At 37.6% G+C, this 21,611-nt stretch overlaps 1 protein-coding gene across 28 annotated transcripts in view; it reads left to right on the top strand.

The window, feature by feature from the left end:
* LCORL (ligand dependent nuclear receptor corepressor like) overlaps nucleotides 1-21,611 on the top strand; it is a 216,165-nt gene that overhangs the window by 115,501 nt on the left and 79,053 nt on the right. For 3 of the 28 annotated variants that reach the window (XR_011386197.1, XR_011386196.1, XM_070068077.1), the window contains one exon: nucleotides 11,871-11,964. The exons of the other annotated variants lie outside the window; for them this stretch is intronic. The gene's annotated coding sequence lies outside the window, so the exon portion shown is untranslated. Of the gene's footprint in view, nucleotides 1-11,870; nucleotides 11,965-21,611 lie in introns of those variants that run through there. 28 annotated transcript variants of the gene reach the window in all.

The raw sequence follows: 21,611 nt of genomic DNA, 5'->3' as shown, positions 1-21,611 counted from the left end.
TATGGTTGTAAGCATCAAATATGTAGCCTTTTCAGATTCACTTCTTTGACTTAGTAGTATGCATTAAAGTTTACTCCTTCTTTTTCTATGACTTGATAGCTTATGTCTTTCTAATGCTCAGTATTCCAGACTGAATATACCACAGTTTACTTAGTCATTCACCTCATGAAAAACATCTTGGGGCTGGTGTAGTGGTATAAAGCTGCTGTCTGCAATGCTGGCATCCCATATGGGTATCGTTCAAATCCTAGCTGCTCCACTTCAATCCAGCTCCCTGCTAAAGGCCTGGGGAAGCAGTAGAACATGGCCCCAGTCCTAGGGCCCCTGCCACCCATGTAGGAGACCCAAATAAAGTTACTGGCTTTGGTATGGCCGAACTTTAGCTGTTGTGGCCATCTAGAAGACTCTGTCTCTTTTCTCTCTCTTTTCTCTGTAATTCTTTCAGATAAATAACTATTTTTTAAAAATCTTAATTGCTTGTGTGTAGATATGTTTTCAACTCATTTAGGTAAATGGGAGTACAATTGCTGAACCATGTGGTAAGACTGTTTTTAGCTTCTGAATAATATTTCAAAGTAGTTGTACCATTGTACGTTCCCTCCAATAATGAATAATGTTCACTCCATTTTTTTATGAATCATTCTTTTATTGTTATATCTAAAAAAAAATTGCTAAACCTGGGCTCTCCTAGATTTTTTATATTAGCTCCTAGTGATTTTGTTGGTTTGTGTTTTACATTGGGTATATACATTAGTATTTGTGTTTTACATTTTACATTATATATACTCAGTGTTCGAGTCTATATGTGGGTTATTTTCTTTGCATGTGGTGTTCATTTCCTCTCATGTTTGTTGAAAAGACTGTCCTTTATACATTGGCTTGCTCCTTTATCAGAGATCAATGTAGATCTATTTCTGGACTGTCTAATCTCTTTCACTAATCTATTTATACATTCCTTCATGTATATCACACTCTTTTGATTACTATAGCTTTACAGTAAGTCTTGAAGCTGGATAGTATCAGTCTCCCAACTTGTACCTTCCTTGCTATTGAGTTGGCTGTTCTGTGTGTTTTTCCCTTATCTATTAACTTTAAAATGAGTTTGTCAACAGCTACAAAATAATTCACAGATATTTTAATGGAGATTATGATAGATTGGTAAGAACAAATTGGAAAGAAATGACATAAATCCATGAATATGGGATATATTTTTATTTATAGCTTTTATCAGAGTTTTATAACATGCCAATACAGACATCGTGCATATTTTGTTAGATTTATACCTGTGTATCTCTTCTTTTTTCCTTGTTAATATAAATAGTGTTGTATTTTTAAATTTCTAATTCATTTATTCATTGCTGGTATTTAAGAAAGCAATTGATTCTTATATGTTAAATTTGGACCTTGGAAACTTGCTGTAATCACTTATATTTAATTCCAAGAGGTTTGTTTGGATCAGTGCTTGGGATTTTCTACATAGACAGTCATGTTACCTGTGAAAGAAAGTTTTATTTCTTTTTCTCCTGTTACATTACCTAGGACTTCTAGTACGGTGTTGAGTAGAAGTGGTAAGAGGGATACTTTCTTGTTTTCTTTCTTCTTAGAAGGAAAACATCTTTTTTTTTTTTTCCATCATTAAACATTATTTAAACTGTAGGGTTTTTTTTTATTATGTTCCTTACCACATTGAAAAGGTTCTCCTTATACCTTGTTTGCTGAAATTTTTTGTTATGATCGGGTGTTGAATGTTGTCAGATGATTTTTCTGCTTCAGTTGATGTGATTGTGATTTTTTTTCTTCAGTCTGTTAATATGGTAGATTATAGTAATTGATTTTGTGGGCCAGTCCTGTGGCACAGTGGGTTAAAGCCCCCGCCTGTAGCACCAGCATCCCATATGGGCCCTGTTTGGAGTACTGGCTGCTCCACTCTGATTCAGCTCCCTGCCTGGGAAAGCAGTGAGGATGGTCCAAGTCCTTGGGCCCCTGCACCCACATGGGAAACCCAGAAGAAGCTCCTGGCTTCAGATGGGCTCAGCTCTGGCCATTGCAGCCATTTGCAGAGTGAACCAGGGGATGGAAGACCTCTTTCTCTGTGTCTGCCTCTCTCTTGTAACTCTTTCAAATAAATAAAGCAAATCTTTTTTAAAAAATAATAATTGATTTTTGAATATTGAACTAGCTTTGCATACCTAGTATGAATCCTACTTGGTCATGATTTAAAATTATTTTTATATATTGTTGCATTCTATTTGCTAATATTTTCCTTGAAGATTCTTACATTCATGTTTATGTAGTTTTCTGATTTGTAGCTTTCTTTCGTGTAATATCATTGTCTGGCTTTGGGGTTAGGGAAATACTGACCACAGAATTAGTTAGAGGACATTCCTTTTACTTCTTTCTGGAAGTAGGAGAATTGATATAATTTCTTCTTTAAATGTTTGAATTGATCAATGAAACTATCTGATCTGGTGCTTTCTGCTTTGAAAGGTTATTAATTGTTGAGTTAACTTCTTTAATAGGTACAAGCCTATTCAAGTTACATATTTCTCTTTGTGTAAGTGTTAGATTATATCAGTGTATTTGTCATTTTACCTAAATTATCAAATTTTTGGACATAGTTATTTATATTACTTTATTTTTAATGTCTAAGAGATCTGTAATGATGGCTTCTCTTTCATTCCTAGTATTGGTAGTTTGTATCTTCTCTCTCTTTTCTGGTATATTGGCTAGAGCATTATCAATTTTATTGATCTTTTCAGAGAATCATTTCAGCCGATTCTCTGAATTTTTTCAAAAGATGCAGATGTTTGGAGCATGAACCAACATATGAAAAATCTTTATCTGTCTCCTCACACATTCCTTCCCCACCTCACACTATCATTTTGTCTTCTAAGTACTTTTTTTAATGCAGCAAACTGATGAAGAGTGTTAAAAATGATAAGAGCATGAAAGATAGAGTAAAATGAGAATTTCAGAATGAATATAGAAATAGAATTTAAGAGGATTTTCCAGAATTTATGTAAGATCCTCATGAATCATATCAAGGAATATGGTTACCTAAAATAATTAATGAAAATAAGTTCACATGAGACATAGTTGCAGGAGACCAAGAGAAAGAAAATCTTAAACAACCAGAAAGAAAAGACTTCCAGTAGAACAACAGAAAGACCCATGACTTCTCACAACCAGCAAAAATGGACTCCAATAAACAAAGTGACTATCGGTTTAGGATTTTAGACTCTTTCAAGGAGCATCTGTGAGTTTGGGGATAGAAGTAGGACACAGAATGTTTTAATTTCAATATAGTTTTTATTTAAAAACAAAACTCAGGACTATGTGACTATGCTTGAAGAAGAAACAAGACAATCCTGAAAATAAAGTGTGAGATGCAAAGAAGAATGATAAATAAAAATTGATAGGCATGCAGATAAATCTAAAAGAACACCAACTATGGGGCAGGCATGTGGTGCAGAGGGTAAGAAGCTGTTTGGGACACCTGCATCCCATATCACAGTGCCGGAATTTGAGTCCTGACTCTGCTTCTGATCCAGCTTCTTGCTGATATGCACTGTAGAAGGCAGCAGGTAATGGGTCCCTGCTATCCAGATGGGAAACCTGAACAGTATTTTAGGCTTATGGCTTCTGCTGGGCATAGCTCCAACTGTTGTGGGCATTTGCGAAGTAAGTCAATTGATGCATGATGTGTCTCCCTTTTTTTCTGAAATACATAATTTTTTAAAAATTGAGTATATGAAATAATAATTATATCCACTACAAAGATTTTTTAAAACTGAAATGCCAGACAAGAAGAGTATGTAAACCAGAAGCAGTGTTAACTGGAATTAAAGTGCTATGTATCCCTTTTAGTAGGGCAAATATATCTATTAACTTTAAATACTGACAAGGAAAAGTTTGCATGTGGACATTTCTGGGGCTACTAATAAAGATAATAATCTAAACCAGTAGAAAAAAAGGGAAAACAATTTCAAAATAGAACAATTTCAAAAGAAAAACTGAGACAAAACAAAACAGAAATATTGGCTATATAAATGGATATAATATGCACTCTCTAATTAAGACAAAGAATATCAGAATAAAAATTCAAATTCATCTGTAGCTTTTTCATAAAGGAGACCATGAAAAGGTGAAAAACTGGAAAAATGAGCACTAATAAAGAACTGAACAAATATGCATAAACAAACATGACTGGTAAAGATAAGAGATACTAGAACTTTTATCTCAGGATAAAAGTTGATACTCACCAGAAAACTCTGAAAATTCTGCGTGTGTGGATCAGTGCAATGTAACTTAAAAATACATAAAGCAAAAATTGCCAAATGTAGAAGAACAAAATACAGGAAAAAATTAACCTCTAAATTGATAAATCTAACAGACCTAAAATGAGAAGGAGAGAAAATTTGAACAGCAAAATTAATAATTTTATTTCATGGACATCTAGATCAAACCCTAAACCTAACCATTGTAGAACACACATTCTTTTCAAATATACTTGCAGTTTATACAAATTGCTCTTTTGTAGCCCATTAAGAAACTATCAACAAGTAAAATCTAGTATTTTAGAGACTTTATTCTTGGCAACTGAATTAAGATGTTGATTGATCAATAACAAAAAGTATTATTTCAAATTTAAATATATATGGATGTTTTAAGGTGTTTCTAAGTAATCCGTAGGATAAGGAGAACTCATGACTATTAAATACTTTAGCATGTATGATACTAAAAAATTTTAATTTTTTTTCTAAAAACTTTCATTTTCATGTATTTGAAAGGCAGAGAAACAGACAGATGGACCTTCCACTTGCATTCACTTCCTAAATTCCTGTAACAGCTGGGGTTGGGCCAAGTTGAAGTCGGGAGCCAGAAACGCCACCTGGGCCTCCCATGTGGGTAGCAGGGATCTGAGTTCTTAAGTCATCACCTGCTGCCTCCTAAGATGCCGATTAGTGGGAATCTGAGTTGGAAGAAGAGCCAGAACTTGAACCCAAGCTCTCTACTATGGAATTGGGCCTGCCAAGTGGTTTCTTAGCCACTGCACAAAATCGCTATCCCAGGCTGAGATATTTTATATTATTTATTTATGTAAGGTGAGCAAGTTCAAAATTTAGGAGTGTAATGATGCTTTACACCCTATACTCCCTCCTGCCCATACTACCATTGTACCTCTTCCTGCTTATTTCTTTTAATTTTTACAATGACATACTTTCAGTTCATTTTATAATCATAAGATTAACCCTACACTAAGTATTCAACAAATAGAAGAAAAAAATACTGTTCCTTAACAGTAAAGACAAAGACTATAGAAAATAATCAGTTCTCAAAAATGCGAATTTCGTTCATATACATTACATTTTTTGATACTCTATTAGTTACCAAAATTCAGGGAAAATTTATGGTATTTGTCTTGTTGGAACTGTCTTATTTTACTGACAGGCAGAGTTAGACAGTGAGAGAGAGAGAAAGGTCTTCCTTTTCTGTTGGTTCACCCCCCAAATGGCCACTGCGGCTTGCGCGCTACACTGATCCAAAGCCAGGAGCCAGGTGCTTCCTCCTGGTCTCCCATGCAGGTGCAGGGCCCAAGCACATAGGCCATTCTGCACTGCCTTCCTGGGCCACAACAGAGAGTTGGACTGGAAGAGGAGCAACTGGGACAGAATCCGGAGCCCCAACTGGCTCTAGAACCCGGGGTGCCGGCACCGCAGGCAGAGGATTAGCCAAGTGAGCCGCGATATAGGCCCAAGATTTCATTCTTTTTTATGGTTCAGTAGTATTCCATATTGTATATATACACCACATTTTCTTTATCTAATCATTGCTTGATGGACATCTGGCTTGGTTCCATATCTTAGCTATTGTGAATTGAGCTGCAGTAAACAAAGGGGTACAAGTAACTCTTTTCATCTGATTTCATTTTGTTTGTGTAAATTCCCAGGAGTGGAATGGCTGGGTCATAGGGTAGATCTATTTTCAGATTTCTGAGGAAGCTCCATACTGTTTTCAACAATGGCTGTTCTAGTTTTTTTGTTTTGTTGTTTTGTTTTGTTTTGTTTTTAAGATTTATTTTAGGGCCAGCTCCGCAGCTCACTAGGCTAATCCTCCACCTTGTTGTCGCTCCCCCTCTTCGTGGAGGAACGACACAGGACCCTGCGCTGTTCTTTCGTCTGCTCGGCCCTCCCCAGGTTTGCTGCTGGTTCTTCCCGGGTTGGCTACTATCCCTTCCACCTCCGTGGAAGGGCGGTTCCCCCTGGCCGCTTTCCCCACTTCCGCAGGGGAGCAGCACACCGCCAGCCGGCTTTCTCGGGGGCTGCACAGGTGTTCCCCTTAGATGTTCCTCTTAGATGTTCCTGGTGCATGCGGTCTCTCTCCTCCTTTATAGTCCTCCTCTGCCAATCCCAACTCGGCTGCCCACACGCCGAGTACGCTGCTCTCCTCCAATCAGGAGCAAGTCCTACAGTTTATTGGTTGAACTGGAGGCAGCTGTGCAGAAGCTGTTTACTTCTCTCCCAGCGCCATATTGTGGGAGAGCAGATGCATAGAATAAGTCTTAATTCCAGTAACTCAGTCTAGTCCGGATTGCTCCCCACACTTGTGGTGCCAGCACACCGGGTTTTGTACCGGTTGCCCCTTTTCCAGGCCAGCTCTCTGCTGTGGCCAGGGAGTACAGTGGAGGATCGCCCAAGTCCTTGGGCCCTGCACCCCATGGGAGACCAGGAGAAGTACCTGACTCCTGCCATTGGATCAGCGCGGTGTGCCGGCCATTGGAGGGTGAACCAACGGCAAAGGAAGACCTTTCTCTCTGTCTCTCTCTCTCTCACTGTCCACTCTGCCTGTCAAAAAAAAAAAAAAAAAAAAGATTTATTTATTTGAAAGAGTTAGAGAGTTAGAATCAGAGAGGTCTTCCATCCACTGGTTCACTCCCCAGATGGCCGCAATGGCCAGAGCTGCACCAGGAGCTTCTTCTCGGTCTCCCATGTGGGTGCAGGGGCCCAAGGACTTGGGCCATCTTATACTGCTGTCCCAGGCCATAGCAGAGAGCTAGATTGGAAGAGGAGCAGCCGGGACTAGAACCAGCACCCATATGGGATGCCAGCACTTCAGGCCAGTGCTTTACCCAGCTGTGCCATAGCGCCATCCCTGTGTACTAGTTTTCTTTCTTTCTTGTATCTCTTTCTGGTTTAGGAATTAAGGTGATGCTGGCCTCATAGCGGGAGTTTGGGAAGATTCCCTCTCTTTGAATTGTTTTAAATATTTTGAGAGGAATTGGAATTAGTTCTTTAAAAGTCTGGTAGAATTCAGTGAAGCCATCTTGTCCTGGGCTTTTTTTTGTTGGGAGGGTCTTCATTATTGCTTCAACCTCCTTCTTGGTTATTGGTCTGGTTAAGTTTTCTTTCTTCATGGCTCAATTATGGTAGATTGTATGTGTCCAAGAATCTATCCATTTCTTCTAGAGTTTTCAGTTTGCTGACATATAGCGTTTATAGTAATTCCTGATGATTCTTTTATTTCTGTGGTATCCATTACTACATCTCCTTGTTCATCTGGTTGTATTAATTTGGGCCCCCCCCCCCTTTTTTTTGGTTAGAGCTAATGATGTATCAATTTTGTTTGTTTCAGAGTTGTTTATTCTATAATTTTTCTTCTTTCCTCCCACTAATATTGGGTTTGGTTTGTTCTTATTTCTCTAGGTCCTTAAGATGCATTGTGAGATATTTTATTTGATGCCTTTCCAATTTCTTCATACAGGCACTAATTTCTATAAACTTTCCTCTTAACACTGATTTTGCTGTATCCCACAAGTTTCAGTATGTCATGCTGTCATCTTCATTTTGTTTCTAGGGATTTTTTAATTTCCCTTTTGATTTTTTTCTCTGACCTACTGTTCATTCAAAGCATATTGTTTAGTCTCCAAGTGTTTGCATATGCTGTAAAGTTTCTTAAGTTGCTAATTTCCAGCTTCATTTCATTGTGGTCAGAAAAGACACATGGTATGATTTCAACTTTTTTGAATTTGTTGAGGCTTGCTTTATGACCTGGCATATGATATATCCTAGAAAAAGTTCAGTCATTGATGAAAAGAATGTGTATTCTACCACTGTGGGATGAAATGTTCTGTAGATAACAGTTAGGTTCATTTGTTCCATAGTGTAGATTAGCTCTGTTGTTTCTTTGTTGACTTTTTTGTCTAGTTTTTCTGTCCATTAATGAAAATGTGGTGTTGAAGTTTTCCATTGTTACTGTAATGGAGCCTGAATCTCCCTTTAGATCCCTTAACATTTGTTTCAAATAGCCAGACCTGGTGCTGGGCAGTATACTTTTATTATAGTCACATCTTCCTTTTGAATTGATCTCTTAATCATTACATAATGGTCTTATTTGACTCTTAACAGTTTTTATGTTACAGTCTATTTCGTGTCATATTAGGATAGCTGTTCCTGCTTGGTTTTGCTTTCTGTTAGCATGGAATATCTATTTCTATCCTTTCACTTTCTGTCTATGTGTATCTTTGTTGGTGAGGTATATTTTTTACGGCAGCAAATAGATGGGTCTTGTTTTTTAATCCGTTTAGCCAGTCTGTATCTTTTAATGGAAGAATTTAGGCCATTTACATTCAAGGTTATTATTGATAAGTATTGACTTGGTCCTGCCATTTTTCTATAAATTCTGCTTGTTTTACATTTCCTTTGTACTTTTACTGGAAAATTTTCTGCCTTCATATTCTTTCATGATGCTGACTGTCTCTCTGTTTCTGTGTGTATCACATCCTTAAGTACCATTTGTGAGGTTGGATGAGTGGTGATAAATTCTTTTTGAATTTCTGTGGTTTTTTTTTTTTTTTCTTTCTGGTTGGTTGGTTTTTTTGGAGGTCTTTATACCACCTTCATTTACAGATGAGTGCTTTGCTGGGTACAGTATTCAGGGTTATGTTTTTTGTTGTTTGTTTTGGTTTTTGTTTTTTTGTGTTTTGTTTTTGTTTTTGTTTGTTTGTTTGTTTGTTTAGGACTTGGACTATATCTGTAAATTCTCTGTTAGCCTGTAGGGTTTCTGATGATAAATCAGCTGTCAGTCTTATTGGAGATCCTTTGAACGTAATCTGTCATTTCCCTTTTACACATTTTAGAATTTTTTTCTGTTTTACTTTTGATAGTTTGACTATAAATGTGTCATGGAGAGGATCTTTTATTATCATGTCTATTAGGGTTCTCTGTGCTTCCAGTACTTGATGTCCTTACCTTTCTCCAAAATAGGGAATTTTTCTGCTATTATTTCACTGGATAGGTCTTCTAATCCATTCACTATTTCCACACTTTCAGGAACTCCTAAGACACATATGTCTGATCATCTGATAGTATCCCATAAAGCTCAAGCACTATTTTCAGTTTTTCTGCTTTTTTTGTCTGACTATGATATGTCCAAAGATTTGTCTTCTGAGAATCATAAAATTCTAAGCAAACCAACCCTTTAATCCACTTTACCACTAAAAAAACAAAACAATCCACTAATTAAAGAAACTACCAGCACAGGAGGATTCCTTCTGTGTATACCACGTTTTGCTTTGTTTAGTCTTGTTTTCATATAACAGTAATTACTGGTCTGTGAATATAAAGTAATTCAAATGAACAGAATGTACAATGAAAAAACAGCAAATGAAAATCAAAGCATTAACTTGTGAAAATTCTCTTTATAAAAACAAACAAAAGCTACACCAAACAGAAGAATACTGTAGGATAGCACTCCAAAATGAATTATATTAATGCAAATATGCTAAAACAACTTATACAAAATTCGTAAGCTCATGAAAAAGAAACTGACGGAAAAGAAGATGGAAATTGAGAAGTAACCAATTGTGGGGGCCATGGGGGTAGAGAATCATCTTAGAAATAAATTTAATTTTTGGTTACCCAAAGGGGAACAGATTTAACTGGAAATACATACAGGAAGTGTCTTTGACAAAATGAGAGGAATGGCTAAGAGAGTGAAAATGAAATAACGTAAGAAAGAGGAAGAAAGTGTTTTGCTCTATACAAGCGTATTAACTTTTCATTAATGTAACCAAGTCCATGAGACAGGCTAGTTAGGAAGGAAAGAGCAGTTTAATTAGCTTGCATTAGGTGATTCAAAGTCCAAATGATATGATGTAGGCTGTGGTGCTGCCAAGGGGCAGATGGCAGATGGTGGAGCACATACAGAGGAAGAATCACTTGGCCAGGAGGCAGAAAAGAAATTAACGGACCCATACTCAGGCTTTTAGAGCAAATTCAGGAGATAACAAGTTACCTTCTGAAATCATGACTCCAACTACCTAAAGATATCCTACCAAGGCCCCTCCTCTTAAAAGTTCCATTGCTTCCCAGTAGTGGCTCTTGGGATCTAAGCCTTTAACCTTTGTGGACAGTCAACATCTGAACCATATAGGGATAGACCAAGAAACTCCAACACATGTATAATTGGAATCTTAAAGAAGTTAAAAGTAGAACATACTACTAAAATTGTAGATTAAGTAAAATTTATAGAAATAGCAAATTAGAAACTAACCAGCCCACTGTATACCTGACATAATTGAAGCAAGTAGTCAATTTTGAGACATCTTGGTAAAGCTCTGATAATTAGGGGAAAAACTCCAGTGGACTACCAGATAATGAGTGTCACAAGGAGTGAAAATAGATGAATCATAACATAACATTTTCAAACAGTTTAAGGAAGGGAAAGGAACAAACAGCTGAGTGGAGAGAAGCATCACTCACCTGAGACACAGAAAAACAACATAACAACAAAGGAAAAATGCATTTCCTAGGGACTGAGTAAAAGAAAATTTCAGTAAAGAAGTAATGGGAAGGGGAAATAGCAGAGACTCTGAAATACAACAAAGAGCAACAAAGCGTGCTGCACCTCTTGCAGCTTTTCTATTTTTAAAGATTTATTTATTTATTTGAAAGAGTTACACAGAGAGAGGAGAGGCAAAGAGAGAGAGGTCTTCCATCCACTAGTTCCCTCCCCAGTTGGCTGCAACGGCCAGAGCTGCAACGATCCATAGCCAGGAGCCAGGAGTTTCTTCCGGTCTCCCACACGGGTGCAGGTGCCCAAGGACTTGGGCCATCTTCTACTGCTGTCCCAGGCCATAGAAGAGAGCTGGATAAGAAGTGGAGCAGCCAGGACTCAAACTGGCACCCACATAGGATGCTGGCACTGCAGACGGTGGCTTTACCTGCTGTGCAACAACTCCTGCCCCACATGTTGCAGCTTCTGCACTGGATCCCTGGCAAACAGGATGCCATCTTTCTTGGAAAGAGTAAGAAGAAATTACCTTGGCCTCCTGCTACCACCAATAACTGGCAGCCCTAACTTAGGAAGAATTCCACAATCCTCACTGACTTTAAATCCAGCCTAGAGCACTGACTGGGGTCTAGGCAACTACTCTGCCCTTAAAAAGGAACCCACGTTGCCTCCCTTTGCGCCCAGAGCACCAGAGTCTAAGCTGTTGTGGTAGAACCACTGCTGAACTCTTTTCTGATTTAAGGGAAAGCAGGCTGGTCTCCTGCTACCGGGGAATCTGCCAGAACTAAGAGAGAAGGCAGAGAGCAGGCCCCCTATACTCTGCAGTTGTGTGAGATTGGGGTACAATCCCTGGAACTATACTTACTTGCTGTGTATGAGACAGGGAAGTTCCCCTTGGCTTCCTGGGGCTCAGGACGAGCCGTGGCCTGTGGAAAAAAAAAAAAAAAAGAAACAGGACTACATCTGATGAAGGCCTCTCTACACCTCTTAGCACATGGGTCTGGGGGTGCAAGTCACAAACTGCTGTGTCAACCTTGCATGTCCTGAAGGGACCTGGGACAGTTCCCTCTACTTTGCAGGTCTGGAGATGTTGCTGTTGGTCCTACAATCCCTGAAGTAACTTTCATTCATCTGTGGTATGGAGAAAGTCCTGTCTGCATTTCTTTGCTTCAGGTTGGTAATCCACAATCCCCATCACAACTGACTTTGACCCCGTGAGACCTGGGTAATGACTGCACAACATCCTGCAGCTGTAGGACCATGATTTAGTATTAGATTCTCTAAGTCACCAGAATCTATCCTGTGGTATTTAGGGGAGAACTTTTTGCATTTCGCCACTCTAGTGCCAAAGCAGTCAGTGAAAAATCTTCAGTGTATCTTGTAGTTACCTTGTAAGTCAACTTCGAATCCCTCACTGCTGGGACTAGGGTTTTTTGGTCCTATAAGCGCCAGCACCAATCACACTGTCCTAACAGGACCTGGAGAAGGTCCCATCCACATCACATAGTTCCATAGCTACATGTATTGATGCCATAAGCCATAGCGTCATTCAAGCTTATCTGGCAGTATAATGGGACAGCCTTCTCTGTCAGTTGACACCATGAAGAGCTTCAGATACCACAAAACCAAATTTGGTTGACATCCAGCTATTTGGGACTGAAGATGCATTTCTAGGAAGCCCTCATTCATTTGAGTCATACTTCTGCATCAAGAACTGCTGCAGTCTAGACAATTGTGGTACTCACAGACACTGATAACATTGTTTAAAACTAAATAAGTATCTTAGGCTATGCTTCTGGGCTCAACCAGAAGCAAAGCCAAAGCAGCAACCCAAGAGATACCCCATAGTCTATCTAAACAAAAACGTCTTTTCTAATGAAACATTAAAGAAGAAGGAGCTGTTAAACTAGATGCAAGGAACTGGCGCTGTGGTGCAGCAGGTTAACACCTTGGCCTGAAGTGTCAGCATCCCATATGGATGCTGGTTCAAGACCTGCCTGCTCCACTTCCAATCCAGCTCTCTGCTATGGCCTGGGAAAGCAGTAGAAGATGGCCCGAGTCCTTGGGCCCCTGCACCCACGTGGAAGACCCAGAAAAAGCTCCTGGCTCCTGGCTTCGGATTGGCACAGCGCCAGTCATTGCAGCCAATTGAGGAATGAACCATTGGATGGAAGACCTCCCTCTCCCCCTCCCTCTCGCTCACTCTTTCTCTCTCTCCCACTCCTCTGTGTAACTATGACTTTCCAATAAATAAATAAAATATTTTAAAAAAAAAAAAGATGCAAAGGCATCAACATAGAGACACAGGAAACAAAAGAAGCAAGGAAGCATGATAACTCAAAAATAACAGAATATTCTCAAAAAATAAATACTGAAATGAAGCAAATATATGAAATGCCTGGGAAAGAATTCAAAATAAGATCCTAAGGAGATGCAAGAAAATACAACTAGACAGTTTAAAGGAATGAGGAAAACAATAGATGATATGAATGAAAAATCCCATAAATAAATATAGGTCATTAAAAAGCAAAAAAATTGGACCTGAAAACTTCAATTAATATAGTAAAAAATACAGTCAAGAGTTTCAACAATAGACCAAGTGGAAGAAGGAATTTCTTATCTGGAGGACAAGATTTCATAATAACCAGAGAGAGAGTTAAGAAAAATAAAGCCTATGTGGATTATAGCATACTGTTAAGCTTACAAGTATTTGTGTTATAGATATATCTGAAGGTAAAGGGAATAAAAACATACATTGAGAAACTGTTGAATGAAATAATAGTTGAAAATTTGCCAAGTCTTGAAAGCAATATGGAACCAGTTACTGGAAACTCAAAGATCCCAGACCAGACTCAACCACAAAAGGCATTCTCCAAGGCCTATAAAAGTCAAATATCTAAAGTTAAGGACAAGAAGAAAATCCTAAAGACAATAAGAGAAAAATGTCAAAGTTACCTATAAAGGAAAACCAATTAAACTAATAACAGACTTTTCATCAGTAACCCTGCAGGCCTAAAGAAAGTGGAATGATTATTCAACCAACAAAATGACAGGAGTTCTTATCTATCAATAATAACCTTGAATTTGAATGACTAAATTTCCATGTCTTAATGTGTTTAAAACTACAACAACAACAACAAAACCAAGATCCAACTGTGCTACTTAAAAGAAATACACTTCACAGGTAAAGATATACATAGAAAGTGAAGGGTTGCAAAAAGATAAAACAAAAACAAGAAGGAATTGCTATACTCACATCAGATAAATCAGACTTTAAATCAAAAACTGTAAGAAGGACATTATTGACTAGATAATTGAACAAGAAGATATCATAATCGTGAACACATATACCCTAAGGAAGACCACTCAAAATGTATAAAGCAAATATTGTTAAACCTAAAGATCTATGGGCTCCAATACAGTAATGGGGGACTTCAAAAAACCTCTATAATCAATGGAAAGATCATCCAGAAGGAAAATCAACAAAGAATATCATAGTTGAACTATGTTATAGAGAAAATGGATCTAATAGACATTTACAGAACATTCATCTGTAAGCTACAAAACATGTTCTTCTCATTATCACATGGAACACTATCTGGAATAGAACATATATTAGACTAAAAATAAAGTCTCAGTAAGTTTTTAAGTAGAAATTATACCATGTACTCTAATGCCACAAAGGAATAAAACTAGAAGTTAACCAAAAGATCATGAGAAAATTTAGAAATACTGGGGCCAGCATTGTGGTATGGTGGGTAAAGCCACCAGTTGTGTTGCCAGCATCCTGTACGGGCCCTGATTTGAGCCCCAACTGCTCCACTTCTCATCCAGCTCCTTGATAATGGCCTAGGAAAAGCAGCGGAAGATGGCCCATGTACTTTAGCTCCTGCCTTCAATGTGGAAGACTTGAATGAGGTTCCTAGCTTCAGACTGACCAAGCCCTGACTATTGTTGCCACTTGGGGAGTGAAACAGCAGTTGAAAGATCTCTCACTTTGTCTGTCTCCCTTTCTCTCTGTCACACTGACTTTCAAATTAATGAATAAATCTTTTTAAAAAAATTTACAAATATATGTAAATTAAATGGCATGCTCCTGAATGACCAATGGATCACTGAAGAAATTTAAAAAGAAATAAAATTTTTGAAATTGATTAAAATGAAGACACACAAAACCTGTAGGATACAGAAAAAAGCACAATTAGGAGGGAAGTTTATAGCAATAAGTGCTTACATTTAACAAACAAAAAGATAACAAACAGTATAATGATACAACTCAAGAACTTGGAAAAATAACAAACCAAACCCAAAATTAACAGGAGGTCAGAAATGATAAAAAAAAAAAATCAGAGCAAAGATAAAAAAAGAGGCATTACCACTGATGCCATAGAAATACCAAGATGCTAACAATTTTGAAAACCTCAAAGTAATGGATGTACTTCCTGGATAATATAACCTTCCAAGATTAAAGCAAGAAGATAGAGAAATATCTGAACAGACCCAGAACAAGAAATGAGATTGAAGCAGTAATTACATCCCTAATCAAAGAAATGTCCAGAACCTGCTAATGTTACACCTGAATTCTACAAAATATATGAGTATTAGCCTTAGTGAACATAGATGCAGCCATTCTAAATAAAATGTTGGCAAACTGCCTCCAGCACGGCATCAGAAAGATCATTTAACACAATTAAGTGTGATTTATGTCTGGGATGCAAGGGTGGTTCTGTATTTGCAAATCAGTAAATGTCATAAGTCACATCAAGAGAATAAAGATCAAAAACCATATGGTCCCTCATGATGATGACCATGATATCTACTTTCACCATTCTTATTAAATATAGTATTGAAAGTATTAGAAAAAATGGGAGAAAGAAAGGGTTTCATAATTGAAAAGGAAGAAATAAAAATCTCCATGTTTGCAGATGACATTATTTTGTACAGGGAAAACCCTACACATTCTACCAAAAAAGTTCTTAGAACTGAAAAATTCAATTTGACGCATACAAAAATTAATATAAAAGAATTTTTGTAAACCAGTAATAATCGTGTTCAAAGAGAAATTGAAGAAATTCCATTCACAATACCTACAAGAAGTTTTTAATATTTAGGAATAAATTTAAAGAAGTGAAAGGTCTCTATAAAGAGAAGTGTAGTTGTCTTTCTGGAACTGTACCTATGGAATGCATAAAATCTGTTCTCATATTTATATTAATTTTTTTAAAAAGTCTTAAAACACTGATGGAAGAAATCATATAGGGCAAAAAATTTAAAATTTTATGTGTTTAATTACCGGGCAAATATCATTAAAATTCCTATACTTCCTAAAGCAATCTACAGATTCATTGTAATTGCTAGCACCATTAAAATGTCCATGCTGCCTGAAGCAATCAATAGATTCAATGTGATCCACATCAAAATACCAATGAAATTCTTTTTTTATTTATTTGCATGTATTTCATAAATACAACATTAGGAACATAGTAATTTTTCCCACCTTAATTGTCCTCCCACCCCCTCACCCATCCCTTGTCCTCCTCCCTCCCCCATTCCCCATCCTGTTTTTTACCAAGATCCATTTTCATTTAACTTTATATACAGAGGATTAACTCTATTCTAGGTAATGAGTTTAGTGCTTTGTATGAGAGAAAAAGAAAACAATCAAAAACTGTTCCTCAGAAGTTCAGGCACAGGCTGTTCAAAGTTACTGCATTTGAAGGTAATTCTGCTCTTTTTTTTTCTTCTCTCTTCCTCTTTTCTCCTTTCCCCCTCTTTCCTTTTAGAAATAACCCAAGAATGATATATCTTTGGCGGGCTCTTAAATATAACTCTAACTTATGATATGTAAGCATATTCTCTACTTAATGCACTGAAAGGAAATGATTCTTTGGGAACAAGTTTTGCTATTAAGTCTCATAATTAACAATTAACACTCTCATGTAAGACCTCAGTGATCACCCCAGGCTCTTGACATGAACTGGCAAGGCTATGGAAGTCTCATGGAGCCACAACTTGGCAAGCCATAAGCAAAGTAGAAATTCTCTCCTCTCTTCAGAGAAAATTACATTCTTCTTTGGTAGCCGGGCATCTCACCCACAGAGATCCTTCATGTAGAATATTTTTTTTTTGCCACAGTGTCCTGGCTTCCCATGCCTGAAAGGCTCACTTGGGCTTTTCAGCTACACCAGCATGCCTAAGGGGCTGATTCTGAGGTCAGAGTGCTACTTACGGCAGTTGTCATTCTATGAGTCTGCTGTATGGACTGCTTCCCATGCTGGAGCAATCACTCCTTTTTAATTTTGCCTTTTATTATTACCAAACACATATTGCTATTTATATTATCACTTTAACACTTGATTTATATATATATGATTAGTTAACACTTAATTCTATCCATATGATCCCTGTAACACTCCCAGTTTAAGGAGATTTGGGGTCCTGTGGCAAGTTTTTAAACTACCTTTAGAAGTAATTCCATAGGAATGTTTACAGAACTGTACTGCTTTACAGTTGCGGACTTCATACATTTCACAGTTACAAATTTAAGATTGTGATAATGCTTCCCCCTGTGCCCACCCTATTAACTTTATACACATGTGGTTAACTCTATGCTAAGTAAGGAGTTCTAGGATTTGTATGAAAGAATTATAGATAGTAATATAAGGGGGGAAAAATCAAAGAAAAAGTTCCTCAACAGTCAAGAGCAGGGCTATTCAAAGTCATTGCTTCTCAAAGAGTCTATTTCACTTCTACAGGTTGAGTTTTAGGTTCTCTATTAGTTATCACATGTCAGGGAGAACATACAGAATTTGTCTCTTTGGGACAGCTTTATCTCACTAAGTATGACATTTTACAGTTTCATCCATTTTGTTCCAAATTACTGGATTTCATTTTTTTGGTTTTTTTTTTTTTATTGCTGTGTAGTGTTCCATTGTGTACATATCCCATAATTTCTCTATCCAGTCTACAGTTGATGGGCATTTGGGTTGATTCCATGTCTTTGCAATTGTGAATTGAGCTGCAATAAACATGGAGGTACAGATAGCTCTTTCATATGCAGATTTCATTTTTCTTTGGTAGATTCCCAGGAGTGGGATGGCTGGATCATGTGGTAGCTCTGTCTTCAGATTTCTGAGATGTCTCCATACTCTCTTCCATAGTGGCAGTAGTAGTTTACCTTCACACCAACAGTGGATTAGGGTACCTTTTTCCCCACATTCCCACCAGCATTTGTTGTTAGTATGGCTTTCATGGCGAAATCAACAAACTGGGGTGTGGTGAAACCTCATTGTGATTTTGATTTACATTTCTTTGATGACTATCGATCCTGAACGTTTTTTCATGTGTCTGTTTTCCATTTAGATTTTCTCTTTTGAAAAATGCCTGTTTAAGTCTTTTGCTCCTTTCTTAACCAGATTGTTTTGTTTGTTGTTGAGTTTCTTGAGCTCTTTATATATTCTAGTTATTAATTCTTTATCACTTGTAGAGTTTGCAAATATTTTCTCCCAATCTTTTGGTTGCCTCTTCACTTTGCTGATTGTTTATTTTGCAGTGCAGAAGCTTCTCAATTTGATGTAATCCCATTTGTCAATTTTGGCTTTGATGACATGTGCCACTGGGGTCTTTTCCAAGAACTATTTGTCTATGTTGATGTCTTGTAGGATTTACTCAGTGTTCTCCAATAATTTGATGGAATCAGGTTGTAGATTTAGGTCTTTAGTCTATTTTGAGTGGATTTTAGTGTGAGGTAGGGTCTTGCTTCATCCTTCTGCATGTGGCAATCCAGTTTTCCCAACACCATTTGGTGAAGAGACTGTTCTTGCTTCGGGGATTGATTTTTAGTTCTTTTGTCAAAGATAAGTTGGTTGTAGACGCTTGGATTGGTTTCTGGTGTTTCTATTCTGTTCCATTGGTCTACCCATCTGCTTTTGTACCAATACCAGGCTGTTTTGACTATAACTGCTCTGTAGTATGTCTTGAAATCTGATATTGTGATGCCTTGGCTTTGTTTTTATTGTATAAGATTGCTTTAGCTATTCGGGTCTCCTGTGTTTCCATATGAATTTCAGCATCATTTTTTCTAGATCTGAGAAGAATGTGTTTGGTATTTTGATTGGTTTTTCATTGAATCTGTAAATTACTTTCAGTAGTATGGACATTTTGATGATATTTATTCTTACAGTCCATTAACATGGAAGATTTTTCCACGTTTTTGTATCTTCTATTTCTTTAGTGTTTTGTAATTCTCATCTTAGAGAATTGACATCTTGGATAAGTTTATTCCAAAGTATTTGATTTTTTTGGTAACTGTTGTAAATGGGATTGATCTTAGTAGCTCTTTCTTATCTATGGCATTGTCTGAGTGTACAAAAGCTGTTGATTTTTGTCTGTTGATTTTATATGCTGGTACTTTTCCAAACTGTTTTATGAGTTCCAATAGTTTCTTAGTGGAGTCTTTTGGATCCCTTAATATATAGGATCAAGTCATCTGGAAATAAGGATAGTTGAACTTTCTCCTTCCCAATTTGTATCCCTTTGATTTCTTTTTCTTGCCTAATGGCTCTGGCTAGAACTTCCAGGACTGTATTGAAAAGCAGTAGTGAAAGTGAGCATCCTTGTCCAGTTGCAGATATCAGTGAGAATGCTTCCAACTTTCCCCCATTCAATAGGATATTGGCCATGGGTTTGTCATTAATTGCCATGATTGTGTTGAGAAATGTTCCTCTGTTTCCAATTTGCTTAAAGTTTTCGTTGAAAGGATGTTGTATTTTGTCAATGTTTTCCCTGAATCTATTGAGATAATCAGAGTTTTTGTTCTTCAGTTTGTTATTGTGATCTATTACAATGATTTGCAAATAATTAACCATCCTTGCATACCAGGGATAAATCCCACTTGGTCCAGGTGAATGATCTTTCTGAAGCATTGTTGGATTTGATTGGCTAGTATTTTGTTGAGGATTTTTGCATCTATGTTCATCAGGGGAATTGGTCTGTAGTTTCCTTTCTCTGTTGTATCTTTTTCAGGTTTAGGAATTAAGGTGATGGTAGCTTCATATAAAGAATTTGGGAGGATTCCCTATCTTTCAGTTTTGAATTGCTTGAGAAGAATTGGAATTAGTTCTTCTTTAAATGTTTGGTAGAATTCAGTGGTGAAGCCATTCTGTCCTGGGATTTTCTTTGTTGGGAGGGTCTGTATTATCAATTTCCGTCTTGATTATTGGTCTGTTTAGTTTTTCTGTGTCTTCATGGCTCAATTTAAGTAGGTTGTATGTGACTAGGAATTTCCGCTTTTTTGTTTTTCTCGGTTTGTTGGTATACACCTCTTGTTTAGTAATTTCTAATGATTTTTTATTTCTTTTTGTTTATTCAAGAAATATTTATTGGTAAAATGCTATGGGAGTCACAAAGATGACTCAGACGTAGATCCTGCCCATAAGGAGCTTATAGTCTAGTAGCAGAGATAGAACACACATGGGATATATGGTCAGAGTTTTTGTTTTCCTAATCTGAATCTAGTGTTGTATATAAAGTAGTCTGGAGTAAGAAGAGGTTAAGTGAAGCTGAGAGCCTACTGAAATTGCTTAAGTGGGGAAGAGGGATGGGAAGACTGTTGAGGTAGAATGGACAGGACTTGGCTAGGAGAGTAGATATGGGAGTTACAAAAAGGAAGCAGCTAACTTGGACTTGAAGCATGGGTAATGTTATGAACTCTAAGAGCAGTGAAGACACAAGTTTGCAAAAAGAAAAATTCCACAGAAATTTCTGCAAAGTACCTGGGACATGCCAGACACAATCGGTAAGAAACGGCTAAGTAGCCAGATCAGAGTTGGAAGTGCCTTGAAGTAGCCAATAACTTCCTCCACACCTCTGCCCCTGCTCTCAAGATTGTTTTTATTTCTGTCGTGTCTGTTGTTACATTTCCTTTTAAATCTAATTTTATTGATTTGGATCTTCTCCTTTATTTCTTTGGTTAATTGGACCAATGATCTGTCAGTTTTATTTTTTCAAAAATGCCAGCTCTTTGTTTTGCTGATCTTTTGTGGAGTTTTTTTTTTATTTCTTTTGTTAATTTCTTTTCTAATTTTAATTATTTATTTCCACTACTAGCTTTGGTTTTAGTTTGTTGTTGTTTTTCTAGGCCCCTGAGATGCATTGGTAGCTCATTTATTTGGGGCCTTTCCAATTTCTTCTCAAACTCACCTCCTCTCCTCAAAGGAGACCAGTGGCTCAACGCTCGCCCCAATGGGTACAGTATTTGTCCATGCTGCCACAAGAACCACACAAAGGATCTTTGTGGTCCTCTGTATAAGCGTGTATTCCACAGCATCACCAGAGAATCAGGGAATCTCAGGCATGTAGAGCTGCCTTTAGTGACTGTCCAAAGTCTAAGCCACACCCTGCACCTCCCACGAAGCCACAATATTTTCACAGTCCTGACACATAAGCCTCCCCCAGTCACAAGCACCCAGCTCCCTGAATTTTACCCCAGCCAGACTCAGGTGTCTTCAGTTGGATGGTTGCTGGGTGCGTGGAGACGAGCTGGCACAGCTGTTATATATGTTCAAAATGGCACCTGCCCTCTTTCAGCTTGTTACAGAATGCCAGTATGTAGTGGTTGGGGAGAGGGAAACATGCCCCCTTTTTTCTCTTCTAGGTTGGCAGGTACAATGTCCCCAACAGGGCTCCAAGCCTGGCTAGTGCCAGGCTCTTCCCACAACTTTATCACCAGTGGCTTGGACTGCTATAGTCTGTTCCCATCTCACTCTCCAGAGCTGTTGTTGAGGCTCTCGGCTGCTAGGGTCCTGAGTTGTGCATGTCCA

This window comes from Oryctolagus cuniculus, chromosome 2 (genome assembly GCF_964237555.1).
Source record: "Oryctolagus cuniculus chromosome 2, mOryCun1.1, whole genome shotgun sequence".
Classification (NCBI taxonomy): Eukaryota; Metazoa; Chordata; class Mammalia; order Lagomorpha; family Leporidae; genus Oryctolagus; species Oryctolagus cuniculus.
Note: the sequence above shows the minus strand (reverse complement) of the source record. Positions and strands in the feature narration are given on the sequence as shown.